The 15,245-nt window shown below is 47.3% G+C and overlaps 1 protein-coding gene across 1 annotated transcript in view; it reads right to left on the bottom strand.

Moving 5' to 3' along the window:
* The window catches only part of ALDH1L1 (aldehyde dehydrogenase 1 family member L1), a 146,789-nt gene extending 144,544 nt beyond the window's left edge, over positions 1 to 2,245 (bottom strand). The window contains 1 exon segment of the mRNA XM_043588315.1: positions 1,937 to 2,245. The gene's annotated coding sequence lies outside the window, so the exon portion shown is untranslated.
* Between the last annotated feature and the right edge of the window lie 13,000 nt (positions 2,246 to 15,245).

The raw sequence follows: 15,245 nt of genomic DNA, 5'->3' as shown, positions 1-15,245 counted from the left end.
ATACATTCACACTGGGTAAACCCAGCGCAGTCAGTTAGAAGTGGTAACACGCTGTTTCACTACCTGGAATATGTAGGTCAAAACACCCCCACAGGTGACAAACCACTGTAATTTTTAAAAGTGCTGTGGGTGTGTGTATGTTTGTGCACCTGCAGTGTAAAAACCTGGGAGGATTCCCACAGAAATGTTAAAAGTTACTGAGAAGAGTTTTTTGAATTTGGGGTATTTTCAATAATTATCAGTAATTATCTTTTGCTTACCTGAATGTTCTGGCTTTTTCTATACTGAGCACGTATTACTTGTGGGAAAAGAAAGCAATACAAACAAGATCCCTTTGGAAGCAGGGAGGCAGGGTCAGGGTAGCCACCAGGAAGGCTGTGGTCACAGTCCAGGGAAGCTGAGTGTGGCAGGGACAGGTGCGCTGGGAGGGGCCTCAGCCAATCTTGACCTTTGGCCAGCAGAAAGATCAGGAAGCGCAGGGGGCGGGGGGTGGAGCCGGGGAAGGGAGTACAGAGCCCCACGTGGGCTGCTGCAGCTGGGCTGGCTGAGTGGGCAGCCTGCAAGCCTCCACCTCCTTCCTGAGTTGGCAGGGGGGTGTGCTCCTGTTCCCGGCAGTGCAGTGCGTGGGTACAGCTGTAGAGCTGTCAGGGCCTCCCAGGCCTCCCACCCCAAGCACCCAGCCCAGACCTGGCTCTCCAGGACCCAGCTATCAGATCCTGCTCAAGAGGGGCAGCCCAGGGCAGGGACAGCAGCTCTGGGCCATCTGTTTTCCTGCTTTGGTCTGGGGACCCACAAAAGAATGCAGCTCTAGGAGAGGGCAGAGGCTCAGCCAAGTTGCAGGGCACAGCCACAAGGCATCCTCTTCCACCAGCTGCCCTTTGGGGATGACGGCGGGGGTGGGGGGGAGCTGATTCCTCTCCTGCAGTCAATCTGTTCCATTCGGCCACTGGCAGGGCAGATGCTTGTCGGTTCCACAGCCAGGGTCCGCGGGGGTTCATGTTTCATCCGCTGTCTTTCTCACTATCCTGGGCACACGGGCAGGCCCCCTAGACCACCTGAGCCTGTAGACCTGTATTCAACCTTAGCGAATCATTTGCATCTCTAAGGCTTAAATTCTTGTCTCCAAAATGTCACAGGATTGTCTCCCAACATTGTCGTGAAGGTTGATCCTCATAGGGGGGAGAGTGCCAACATTCACAGAGGGCCTAGGGCCTTAGTGCATAAACTCATGCCATCCTGAAACAATCTTAGCAGGTAAGGTACTGTTAGTATTTATCCCCCCACCCCAATTTTAGCCAAAGAAACGGAGTCAGAGTTCCAGAAACTTGCCCAAGGTCACTGAAAAGTGAGGGAGTGGGGAGAAAACAGTCACCTGACGCCAAGCCCATACTCTTAACCCAGTGTGTGAGAATACTAAATTCTGTCTCCATCTGCACCTGAGGGAGATTCTTGCCTTTTCTAGGGAGGTGACAAACGAGGGGCCTGCACGGGTGCGGGGGGGGGGCGGGGGGGGGGGCGCTGGGTTCCAAGTAGCGCGACCCTGGGAACCCGGGGTTGGGGTCAAGCTGGGGCCCAGGGGTCAGTGCCCCGCTACACCAGGGGAGCTCTCCAATCACAAGAGGTCCTTGTGCACGGCCCCCAGATTTGGCCAATCAGGGGGGATCTTTTCCACACCCGATATAATGGGGTGAGGGACTTAGCCCCGGAGGCAGACTGCCCCTCCACCACGGACCGGCCCAGTCACCTTCGGCTTGTCCCTTTCTCTCTCGGAGCCTCAGTTTTCTCTTCTGTGAGCTGGTCAGATAACGTCCACTCACTGGGCTGTGCTGGCTCGGTAAAGCACCCTGTTCGCCGGGTCCGGCCCCACCTTCGGCGAGCCCCGCCCCCATACCATGGTCCTTTAGCCTGAGGACCCCTAGCTAGACTGGAGGCTCACCTGCCCCAGGGGGAATCGCGGATCCGGACTCCAGACCCGGCGTCCCTGCGGCGAGGCTCCTGCGTCCACCGGGAGCCCAGTTGAGGGACCTGAGCTCAGAGTCCCTGGAGTCGCCAGTTGGGACAGGCTCCCTCCCTCGGAGCGTCGGGGCTCAGGGGCACTCACCACGCGCGGGAGGAGGCGCAGGAGTCGCGGGCCAGAAGGGACCTCTGAAAGCTTCGGTCGGGGGACAAGGGGCTGGCCCAGGCCGGCCCAGGGCGGCGGAGAGGTGGGACCCGCCTCTGCCAGTCCCAGGGCCTCGAGCAAGGCCAGAGCCAGGGAAGGGAGGGGCGCCGGGCGGAGGCGAGAGGGGCGGGGGCGCGGGGCGGGCATAAAGTCACCCTGGGCAGGGGTGGGAAGAGCTCTCAATGGCTGTGTGACAGTGGCCAGGGTGTGTCACTCACCCTCTCTGGGCTTGCTTGCATTTATAGGCGAAAAGACTTGTGATAGGCCCTTCAGAATTCACAGGGCTCTGAAAAGGCGCAGGCTCTCCCTGGTTAGGCATTGCTGCAAGGCTGAGTTGGTAGGAGGAAACTCGCCAACCAGATCATTTCACTCTCTCACCCGCTCACTCATTCATTCATCCAAGAATCATGTGCCAAGTTCCTACCGGGTGCCATCCACCGAGCAGAGCCAAACAAGATCCTCGCCCTCTGCAAACTTGCAGTCGCCTGCAGGAGACAGTGACAGTGTGTCCAGATGAATATTGGGGTTTCTGCCTGTGCCCTTCCTGCCTTCTACAGCCCCAGGCTTCCCCCTAGGCTCCTCCTCTTCTTGCTCCCTTCCACCCAGTCTGGGTGCCGCTGACCCCTCCCCTATCTCCCCACCTGACCAAGCCTGTCTCAGGCAGGGTTATCTATTCCACTCTGGGCCAAAGTAAGTCTGCACAAATGAATAAAGGAAGATAAATCTGCACATTGTTTCCTGACTGTGAGCCTATGTCCAGTGTATCCTGAACAAGCTGCCAAGAATGTCCTTCCTGCCACTCCTGCCGCTGGACTCTGCTTCCCAGCCTCACTTCTGAGGCTGTCTCTACCTGAGCTCCAGTTACCTGGACCTCTACTCAGTGCCTGGACACCTCAAGCATGCTCCAGCCTCAGGGCCTCTGCCAGAATATTCCTCTCTCAAACACTACAGAGGCACACCTCCTCCTGTCTTCACATAGTACCTGATATATCCAATATCTGATGCAGAGCCTTAGAGAAGCTTTTCCAAGTCACACAACCTAAGGAAGTCTCTCAGCCAGTCCCCATCACTTCACCCTGTTTTATTTCCTTCACAACACTTACTGTACATGTGACATTTTCTAGTTCATTGTTTGCTTATTAATCTGTTTCTCCTGCTACTACAACTCTTTGAGGGCAGGAAACTTGTGTGATGCATTCACTGTTGTATCCCCAGGACACAGTGCTAGCACAAAGTAGATGTTAAATGTTTGTCAAATGGCTTAATGCTCACCTGCCTGGATGAAGACCCAGGATTGAGGTGACCTGTCCCTATTGAGCCCCTTAGGCGATTCTCAGGAAGGGTCCTCCTGTTCTTTCTGCTCCCGCCTCCAGTTCTCCTTCCTGTCCCTCATATACACTGACCATCTTGACTAATGAGCTCACCATGTGCTGTTCATCTTCTTTCTCAAGGGAACCCCACTCCCTATGTACATGTCACATCCTCAGGGAAGCTTTCCCTAGCCACGCACTCACTAGGACAGATCCCCTCACTGTGTGACCACAGAGGGCCACTGATTTTCCTTCATGCACCCCACTCCGTTGCAGGTTTATCACAGCTTCTGGGATTATTTGAGTGACATGTCTCTCCAACAGAACACGAGGGTAAAGACTAGGAATTCCCCAACACCTAGTGCCTTGTGTATAGAAGAGGATTAATAAAATTTGTGGAATTAGTGACTGGATGTCAGGAGCCTGGAATGGGAAAGTAGCATGAGCAGAACTTTGAGGCTAGAATAGAGAAGACAGACGATAGGTGACAGGAACTCCTGAATAAATGGCTTTGAGATTGGACACCCTAAAAAGTGTCAGGAAATCAGAGAAAAGCCCACAGCTTTAGCAGTGTATGGAGCTGATATGCCCCGATTCGAGAGACCCCCCGAAAACAAACCACCAGAGTCAAGAGTCAAAGCCAAGCAGCAAGGTTATTGCAGGTTCGAACCCGGTCCTCCGTGCACTCGTTGCCGGTGACACTAAGAGGCCCTGAGCAAGGATGTTACAGCTTCTTTTATAGACAGGCACAAACAAGTTAGGGATATTTTGAGGTTACAGAGCTGTTATTGGTTGACATTTAAATTTGAACGCTCAGCAGAACTTGTTTGGTTCCCGTCTTTATTTCAAACCACTCAGCAGACCTCTACTGAGCAGACCTCTACTCAGCAGAACTTGATTGGTTCCTGCCTTTAGGTCAGACTACAACCGGGCGCGCCCTGGCTGGTTTCTGGAACTGCAGGGGGAGGGAAAAGATCTTTTCTTTGCAGTTGTGAGTACACCTGGTAATTTTTCTCTTAGCCTCTCAGAGCTGGAGAGGAGGGAAGTTTACACAGAAAGTTTCCAGCACTGCCACCTGCAGTAACATGGGAAATGGAAAATGTGCCAGAGGAAACTGATGGTCTGGCTAAGCCTTCCAGGCGAAATGTTGAAGGTGCCTCCTGGTTTCTTCTTGCTGCTCAGGTGAAAATGTGAGGGAAGAGAAATAAGCCAAAAGAAGGACTGTTAAATAAAAAGTAACGAGAGCTTGCTGAATTTGAAAATTTCCAGCTTCTACAGATGCCAAATGATGCCAAAATTAACAAACAGTTTAGGTAAAGATGTAATGCAGGACCATGCTAGGAAAAGATGGTCTCAAAGCCACAGGGTAGCTATAAAATTCTTTGTTAAGTCTTGAAAAAGGTTAAATGTGGTGCTACAGAGTATTCCATTAAACAATAGGACCTTCCAAGAAACTTGACATTGCCATTCAGCAGAAGCCCAAGGTGGAGAAGGGCTTATCTTGAAGACATGCCCATGGGGCTGCCAGTTGGCTAAAAAAATAAAGCTCAGTGAGATTCACAGAGGATACACAAAGTTTTCAAAAGAATTACATTGTCAAAGCAGTGTCAGCTTGGATTGAAATGATCAGAGATAGTACTACATGAAAAAAGACTTCTGGAACCCCCTCCTCTCAAATTCTACTGGCGAGAAGCAGCCAGAGAAAGCACACAGATGCAAACATAGGCTATATTTCAGGGAAACCAAAGGACAACTTGGAGGGGTGCCTGGGTGGCTCAGTTGAGCATCATACCCGTGATCTCAGGTGGTGATCTTGTGATTCCTGAGTCTAAGCATTGGGCTCACTGCAGTCAGCACAGAGCCTTCTTCGGATTTTCTGTCCCTCTCCCTCTAACCGTCCCCCACTCATGCTCACTCTCTCTCTCTCTCTCTCTCTCTCTCAAAAATTAATAAACATTAAAAAAATGAAGAAAAGGACAACTTGGAGAACAAACTGAAGAGTCCAAAGGGTGGAACCAAGAGCACGAAGAATCACGTTCAGACCAAAGTTGGCTTGAGTACTAATCAAAGAACTCCCAACATTTGCTGAACTGGGGTTCAGAAGTGTGTGTCTTGGAGATGCCTGTGTGCCTCCCATCCCTACCCCCTTTGAACCAGGATGTCTATGGTGGTCATACTGCACCTGTCCCGCCATTGTATGTTGGGTTGGGTAGGGGGGAAGGGGCACAGATAGCTTGTCCCTTGAATCCACAGTTCTTCAGATAGAGAGTGACTGTACTCAAGGAGCTCCTTAAAAGGAAATATGCCCCAGGAGCCTCCTCCATATCAGGACCTGATTTAGACACAAAGAGTCTGGGCTCTGAGCTGATTCTGCAGTAGGATAAGACTTTGGGTAGGGGATGTTTGGAAGGGTGAATATGTTTTGCATACAAGAGGTCAGTAAATAACCTGTGGCCACTGGGTGGACTGTGATAGTTTAACACTCTTTAACACTCTTTGACACTCCTTGCATTCAAGAGGAGGAGTGCCATTCCTTGAGCCCTGGACTCTGGGATGGACTCAATGACTTGCTTCTAACAAATGAAATACCCAAGGGGTATGGAAGTGACAGTATGTGACTTCTATATCTATCCCTTCATAGACTAGAGAGAGAAGTGGGGCCTGAGTCCAGAGTGGCAAAGCCAGCTCTTCTGTAACCTTGAAGGTTGATACTCTCTGAATGAGTCATACTGAGCCTACCTCTGCCAGTTCTGTTCACTGTACCAAGAATGCCCCTTCACTTCATCTCTGAGCCCCGACTTATGCCTTGGGGATTGGTCTGTGCATTATCTTTTTTGGGAAGCCCTCCCCAGCCCTCCTCCCTTGGGAATTCCCATAGCCCAGATCACACTCTAATATAATTTCTTTTTTGTTTATCTCTCTGTCTCTCTTTCTCTGTCTTTCAAATGTTAAGACTCCTGAGGGCAGGAACAGGGTCTACTTCATCTGTGTACCCCAAAGCCTTCCACAGGACCTCACTCGGAAAAGGAACCAGGGTGTGGGTGTGTCCCAACAGAGAGATCCTCTGCCTGAGCTTTCTGCAGGTCCCCCAGTGGCTCAAAGATACTGGGTGCTTGCAAGTCCTGTGCTGTGTAAGGGGATACAGCTACTGCTCCAATCTAGGGGCAGTTTAGAAGATGGCTGAGTCTGGCTCAGGGCCACATGGATAGGTGACCAGATAGATACAGACATGGATTCTCTTTCTGTTGTGTAACGATGATTCAGCTTATCTTCTGGGAACTCAGTAACTGAGTGTTGTGTGTATGTTACAAAGGAAACATTAACTTGCCAAGGTCTATGGCCTCTTGGAAATCAAAGCAGGCAGGGTGTATGTCCTGAACTTTCTTTTCAAATCTGGGCCAGTTCTGCCCTTGCTGAACTCCTGAGGCCTCCCATTCAGAGACAAAGTAAGACCACTCCACACTCCTCTTAGAACTTGTGAATTGCTCATAGTGTCACTTGGTGTCTGATCCCTTAGAATCTCTTCCCAGTGGGAGCTGAGATCTCAGGAGGGTTTTCCTCAATATTCCCTCTTAAAATGGGCAGCCTGTGACTACATATTATATTGTCTTGGTCTGATCCAGCTGCTATAACACAATGCCACAAACCAAATGGCTTATAAACAAAAGAAATTTATTTCTCACAGCTCTGGAGATTGGAAGTCTGAGATCATGCCAGCATGATCAGGAGGGCCCTCTTTTGGGGGACTTCTTGCTGTGTCCTCAGCAATCTGGTGGAAGGGCCAGAGAGCTCTGTGGAGTCTCTTTCATAAAGGCACTAATCCCCTCCATGGGGGCTCCACCTTTAGTACCTGATCACCTCCAAAGCCCCACCTTCTAATCCTACCTCCTTTGGGGGTTGGAATATCAACATATGAATTTATAGGGGGGGCACAAGCATTCAGACCATATCACATATAGAGGTAAAAATATGAGTTAGCTTTAATACCACTCCAGGTCTTGAACTAGGGCCCATCTGAGGACCCAGAATTACAAACAAACATGTTTCTGTGGAGCTAAGCCATTGGTCAGGAGGTTCACAGCCATCTCCTATGAGGACCTTGCCAGCCTCCAGCAGAACTTGTTGACTCCTGTGTTAAATCAAACCTTGGGGTTGTTTTGGAGTTGTATCCCAGTGCCTGGGACAGCCTCTAGCCTGAAGATAGCCCCAGGAGTTCATGGCACAAGAATGAATGAGAATGGGGGAGAGGCAGGTGCAGTCTCCTTCAGGTGCTTGTAGCCTAGTACAGGACATGAATGTGCAGACCCAGCAGAAATGAAAGTGGGGAAAATGATGTGATAGTACAGCCAGGGCAGACTGGGATAAATAACTAAGGGAAAAGATGAGAAAGATTCCAGCTAGAGAGAAAAGTAAGAATGAATGCAGGGGTCGTGGAGGTGGAAGTGTGAGTGTGAGTAGTTTCTAAGGAACAAGGAGGACGATAACTCACCATGCAGCCAGTTAAGCCAGACATAAACAGACAAATACTGTGTGATTCCACTTATCTGAAGTCTCTAGAGTCAACAGATTCCTAGAGACAGCAAGTAGGGCGGTGATTGCAGGGGCTGGGGGAGGGGAATAAGGAGTTAGAGGTTAATGGAGATGGAATTTCAGTTTGGGAAGATAAAGAGTTCTGAAGATGGATGGTGGGGATTGCACAGCATCAGTGTACTTAACGCCACTGAAGGGGGCACCTAAAAATGCTTACAAAGGTAAATTTTATGTTATTTTACCACAATTAATTTTTTTAAGTCAGTTTCCATTGACATTCATCTTAATTTCAGAAAAAAAGGCCAGTCAGCATCAAAAAGCCTTGGAAAAATAGGGCTTGTTTGAAACTGCTCAGCTTATGCTGGTTCCAGGCCTGCCATTTGGGAAGTAGCCTCTGGCTGAAGGAGCGGCAGTGTCCATGTTCAAGAAAGAGGTGGAGAGACTATAAGGTAGACCAGGTGAGAAGAATGTGGCACTGGCCCCAGGGAGCACGAGTGGTGCCCAGGGCCAGTGATAGCGGAGGTGTTACTGATGAAGTTTTGGGATGACGAGGGGTTAGTGGGGCCCAGAGGCAATGGCCAAGAAAGAATTCTTGAAGATGTCTTTGGTGCAAAAAAGTGATTTTATTGACGCATGGGGACAGGACCCATGGGCAGTGGGAGGTGAGCATTTTATGGAGACAAGAGAGATAAAGTCAGGAGGGAGTTTCCAAAGAGACTTTCACATTCTAAAGACTTACTGGAGGCCTAGCTGTTGTCAAGCTAAGGTTGTTTTCCCTTTAGCAAAGTATTAACATTAAGACAGAAGGGAGTTCCTGGACTTTAGGCTATGATGGGATTGTCTTTTTGTGGTAAACTGGTAGAGACTCATCAGTTTGACCATTTGTTTTTTGCCCTTTCCCATTTTGGGGTAACCAGGAATGTCCAAGGAATATCATACATGTCCCACCTTGGGGGAGGGGGGGTGTGCTAGCTTGTGCTTTGCCCCTCAGCTTACCTCTTGCTACCTCATCATTACCACCTCTAGGCCCTAAGGAGTTGAGAGAGAGGGCCAAGGAATATTTACTGTACTTAAAGGAGGGTGCAGTAGAGAGAGGACTGTTTGAGAACAGTGACGTTGGGCAAGGACAAAGCTAGCCACCAACATAGCCTAGGGAATTAACACTCTTCCCTTTGTTATGCCCAGAATTCGTGATCCCCAAAGACCACCAGGGAGCCGAGTCCAATGCAAAAGCAAAGAGCCTTTATTCGAGCTAGCTCGAGCTCAATCCCCTACCTGCACCGATGCAGCGGTGAGATACCAGGGAAAGAGAACGAGTTTCAAAAGGACAAAGGTTTTATTGGGGCCTGGGGGCAGTTGGTGAGGTAATGGCTATGGCCTCAGCCAATTGGCTGGGGAGGGGTCCTGGGGAAGGGTCCGGCAGGTGAGGGAGGGTTTACTCAAGGGGAGGAGGTGTGGTCAAGGTGAAGGACACAGAACAAGATGGAGTCGGCTGGCGTAGGCCCGCCCTTTCACCTTCTTTTTTGATTCCACCTCCCCCAAGTCCATGGTGATGAGGTATTGGGATGGTGGTGCAGTTTGTGGGGTCTAGAGCCGAAGATCAGGAAAGAATTATTGAAGACATCTTTGGTGCAAAAAGGTGATTTTATTAAAGCACCAGAACAGGACCCAGGGGCAGGAAGAGCTGCCCAGGTACCCTGAGGAGACACTGGCTGCTTGGGAGTTGGGGGAGGTAAAGTCCAGGGGAAGTTTCCAATGGGATTTTCATATGCTAAAGAAGACTCTCGGGATAATGGAAGCCTAGCTATTGTCAAGCTAATGTTGTTTTTCCCTCTAGCAAAGCATTAACATTAGGACAGTAAAGAGTTCCTGGAGAAACTACTCTGCCAGCCTCAAATAGTTGTCAGTGGGCTGCAGGTTATAAGGAAATTTAATTTTACCTGCCATTTCCTTCTTGCCTTTGTTCCCCACATCACTATGGAGGGGAGGATGATGTTGGGGCTCCAGGAAACTGAATCTACAGGTTTTTGGAGATTAGGCTATTGATATGATTGTCTTTTTCTTGTAATTTGCCAAGACATTTGTAAACTGATGGAGACCCATGTCCTGTATGACTGTGATCTCTACCAGTTAGCCATTTGTTTTCTGTCCTTTCCTTTGTCGTTGGGCAACCAGGAGTGCCTGAGGAATGTCACAAAAATTCCCCCTGGGGGAGTGGTGCTAGCTTGTACTTTGTCCTCAGCTTGCCCCAAGCTCCCTCATCACATGGTATATAACCAGTTACACTCCACAACCCCAGTGCAGCTCTCCCTGCCCACAGTTCCTGTCCCTGTGCTTTAATAAAATCACCTTTTTGCACCAAAGATGTCTTCAAGAATTCTTCCTTGGCCATCAGCTCCTGATCCCCCACCATCACCCCAGAACTTCATCAATACCACCCAGTTAGGAGAGAGCTCATCCAAGTTCAATGAAGGAACTTAATATATGGTTACAAAAGTGTTAAAAGGGCTAAGAGTGCAAATGAGAAATGATGAGACAACTCAGAGGTTAGCAACAGACAGGAAGCTGACACCACTCTAAAGCCAGATGGATGGACAAAGGAAAGATGCGGTCACCAATGCCTTTCATGTTGCCAAACTTAACGCATACACTTTCTCCCCATTTGACCTATCCATTATAGTCAAAGCTGCTGGCCCCATGTCAGTCCATGTGCTTGGTTGCTCAAAATCCTTGTCCTGTTCTGCTCTATATAACAGACCTCTGAATTTGGAGTCTCTCAGCAGAGGAAAAAAACAAAAGAGGACCACTCAGAAACTGGGACTGGCACGGCTGCCCAAGGAGATTTGGATCAAGGAGGAGACACAGCTACTCCTGGAGATGTTGCCTGAAGCAGAGAAGGGGAAAATATCCTGGCTTTGGCTCACTCTCTTCCCATCTCCCACCAAGGGCTTCCCAATGCCCAAGCGAACCAGAAGCCATTCACTTGGCAAGGGAGCCTGAGAAATGTGGTTGCTGAGCCTGGGCACCTGTAATGTGGAGCAGAGGGGAAAGAGACAAGGAACAGACCTGAGAGCAACCAGGCACAAGGCTGACACAGGGGGCCAAGGGTACTGACTGCTATGGAGAGGTTAGGATGAGGAAGAAAGCATATGCATTAGGTTGGCAACATTAAAATCATTGGTGACCTCAGTGAGGACTGTGTGGGTGACAGGAACAGAGCCAGCATGGAGGGAAGGAGAAGTGAAAGTACAGTGAAGACATGGAGACAAGCACTTAAGTGTTTGACTGTGAAGGGAAAGATAATGAGACAAGGCATGATGGACAAAGACCTGGAGTCAAGGGAAAGGTTTTTCATGAGACAGACTTAGTGTAAAAATCCAGGGGGAAGGATTCAGCTGAGAAGGAAAAATTGAATAAAAAGAAAGAAAGAGTTGGGGCGCCTGGGTAGTTCAGCCGGTTAGGCGTCAGCTCAGGTCACGATCTCACGGTTGTGGGATCCAGCCCGGCACTGGTCTCTGCACTTAGTGTGGATCCTGCTTTGGATTCTTCCTCTTCCTCTCTCTCTGCCCCTGCCCTGATAGCATTCTCTCTCTCTCTCTCTCTCTCTCTCTCTCTCTCTCTCTTTCATTCTCTCTTTCTCTCTCTCAAAATAAATAGACATTTTAGAAAGAGAAGAAAGAAACAAAGAAAGAAAGAAGATAATTTGTAGTGCCTGAATTTCCTGAAAAGATGGGAAGGGAAGGCACCCAAAAACATATTCATGGAGTGGCCTTCAATGACACTATAACCACAGGGAAACAAGGCAGGCAGGCAGGCAGGATGGATGGGTGAATGAATGGATGGATGGTAGATGAAATCTAGGGAAGGAGACAGGCAGGGAGGGAAATGTAATGGATAGATGATAGATGGATGAATGGATGGGTGGGTGGGTGGATGGATGGTGGAATTGACTTTCATGTTAGTATAAGATGGTAGATCTCACCTCACAGCTTTCCTTCCCTTTGTAAAGAACAAGGTGAAACTATCTGCTGACATGGGATACAGGAAAGTGGGTTGGTTCAGGCAATGGTGGAATACTGACAGCTTATTTGATGTTAGTGTTCATAAATAGGACCAATCTGTATTGTTTTGAGACACTCAGCCAGCAGCCCCAGGCTACTCAAAAAGTAGGCCTTAAGGAAAAGGAAACAGGTCTTTGGGTTCATGCAAGCCTGGAAATTTGCCCAGATGATTTCAGTGAAAAACAAAGGGCAGTAATGAACTTCAGAAGCTAAGCTGGGCAAGGAAAATGCTGGTGGGCAGGGGAAATTAAAAACGTCAGTGAACTAGAGTTCTCATTTATGTCAGTGAACGGACATCCTGGAGCAGCTGAGCCAAAGACTGAGTGAGAGAACATGTGGACAGAGAATGGGAGGAGAGGGATGCTTGAATCAGTGGTTCTGGAAGTGGAGGGGTTCTAGGTGACCATAGTTCTAAGGAAGTGTCATCATTAGGTTATGGTAGTGAGGGCCCATTTGAGGTTGGCAATTGAAAGAGCCCCATTTTTGTATTCCCTGTAATTGATGTTTGCCTGTTCCTGGGACAGCAGCCAAGCTTTTTAATTGCTATAGCTTTCTAGCTTTATTATTTAAATTATTTTATTAAAAATTAATCACATGCCCTGTCACCCAGCCATTTCACTCCTAGATATTTTACCCAAGAGGAGAAAAACACACATCCACACAAAGACTTGTACAGTGTTCACAGCAGTCTTATTCATGATAGCCTAGAAAAAGACACAACCCAAATGTTCATCAACAGGAAAAATACTAAGGAATTCATAAAAGGCTTATACAGCAGTTTGTGACTTATGGATGAAAGGGAAGGAGGGGCGCCTGGGTGGCTTAGTTGTTTAAGCATCTGACTTTGGCCCAGGTCATGATCTCATGGTCCATGAGTTTGAGCCCCACATTTGGCTCTGTGCTGACAACTCAGAGCCTGGAGCCTGCTTCAGATTCTGTGTCTCCCTCTCTCTCTGCCTATCCCCTGCTCACACTCTGTCTCCCTCTCTCTTTCAAAAATTAATAAACATTTTTTGAAAGGGGGGGGAGGTGATTGAAGAATAATTCCCCCCTCCCCCTATACACACACTCACGCCGTTTGGACTTCCCTGACATACCTAATGTTACTATCATTTATTTAACAACATTGAAGTCATGTGACTATGTTTGTTACTCTGCAATGCTTCTTCCTTTTCTTTTTCCCCCAAATATTTATTTAAATTCTAGTTAGTTAATGTGTAGTATTGGTTTCAGGAGTAGAATTTAGTGATTCATCACTTACATATAACACCTAGTGCTCATCCCAGTAAGTGCCCTCCTTAATGCCCATCACTTATTTAGCCCATCCCCCACCTACTTCCCTCCATCAACCCTCTAGTTTGTTCTCTGTATTTAAGAGTCTCTTATGGTTTGCTTCCCTCTCTGTTTTTACCTTTATTTTTTCTTCCCTCATCTGTTTTGTACCTTAAATGCCACATATGAGTGAAATCATATAGTATTTTTCTTTCTCTTACTGACTTATTTCACTTAATATACTCTAGCTCCCTCCATATCATGGCAAATGGCAAGATTTCATTGTTATTTATAACTGAGTAATATTCCACATACATACCACATCTTCTCTATCCATTCATCAGTTGGTGGACACTTGGGCTCTTTCCATAGGTTTGCTATTGATGATAATGCTGCTATGAACATTGAGGTGCATGTACCCCTTCAAATCTATATTTTTATATCCTTTGGGCAAATACCTAGTAGTGCAATTTTGGGATCATACATAGTGTAGTTTTCTATTTTTAACTTTTGGAGGGAGCTCCATACTGTTTCCCAGAATGGCTATACCAGTTTGCATTCCTACCAACAGCCTAAGAGAGTTCTAATTTCCCCTGCAATGCTTCTTCTCATTAAAAAAAATGCATTACAGATGTCCCTAGAAGTGAGCAGGTAGGGAATCTAACTGAATTTTTCCCCATGAAACAATTTTATGGATACCGTGTAAGTGTCTTTATTATCGTTACAGGGCCATTGTCTAGTCCTTAACAGGCTCTTCCAGAGCTCATCATCTTCAAATCGGAGTGAAATACAGCAGCTTTAAAATCTGCAATGTTGCTAGAAAATTTTTAAGCTACAAGAACACATTGCATCACATTGATGTGTTTTTAAAAACCCTTTTGCATGTATATATTCAGAATTTGTAGAAAAATATTGTAGAATGCTACTTACTGTATTGCTTTTTCAAGTACTCTTAAAAGGCTTAGTTTTGAGGAGATTCAATAGTTAAAGTATTGGCTTTAGAAATTTTTATTAAATGTATGTTACATGTGTTTACCTCCTTTTGGTTGAATTTTTATTATGAAACATTCTAAACATATACATAGAGAAAAGAGTGTAATAAAATCTCATGTTCCCATCATCCCACTTCAAAATTATTAGTTCATGGCCAATCTTGTGCATTTGTGCCCATTTTCTCCTCTCCAACATTAGCTTACTTTGAAGCAAAACCCAGATATCATGTCATGCCGTTTATAATATTTCAGTATGTCTCTCTGAAAGATAAAATTCTTTTTAAGAAATAGCCACATCATATCACACCTAAAATTTAACAATAATTGTTTGATATAATCAAACATCCTGTATGTATTAAAATTCCCCCAGTTGTCACATATAGTACATTTAGTAGGTCTGAGTCAGGTTCACATGCTGCAATTTGTTGATATGTCTCTAAGTCCTTTTCAGCCTCTCTCTCCCTCTTCCCTTCCCCCTTTGTCCTTTCAACCTCTCCCTCCCTCTTTCTCCTTCTTCCTCCCTTCCTCTCCCTGTCTCCCTCCAACACCATTCTGTCAATTCTTTGCAATTTACTTGTTGAAGAAACAGAGTGGATTGTCCTGTAGAGTTTTCTGCTGGACTTGGGGGTTGCATTCTTTTGGTGTAAATCTGTAGCTGGAGCTAGAAGCATTATCAGACTCAGGTGTTTTGTTTTGTTTTTAAATTTTTTAATGTTTATTTTTGAGAGAAAGAGACAGAGAGAGAGTGGGAAAGGGACAGAGTGAGAGGAAGACACAGAACCTGAAGCATGTTCCAGGTTCTGAGCTGTCAGCACAGAGCCCAACACGGGGCTTGAACTCACAAACCCGAGATCATGTCCTGAGCCTAAGTCAGATGCCTAACTGACTGAGCCACCAGGCACCCCTATTAGACTCAGGT

The sequence above is a fragment of the Prionailurus bengalensis genome, chromosome A2, assembly GCF_016509475.1.
Source record: "Prionailurus bengalensis isolate Pbe53 chromosome A2, Fcat_Pben_1.1_paternal_pri, whole genome shotgun sequence".
Classification (NCBI taxonomy): Eukaryota; Metazoa; Chordata; class Mammalia; order Carnivora; family Felidae; genus Prionailurus; species Prionailurus bengalensis.
The sequence above is the reverse complement of the archived record's forward strand: the minus strand, read 5'-3'. Positions and strand labels throughout refer to the sequence as shown.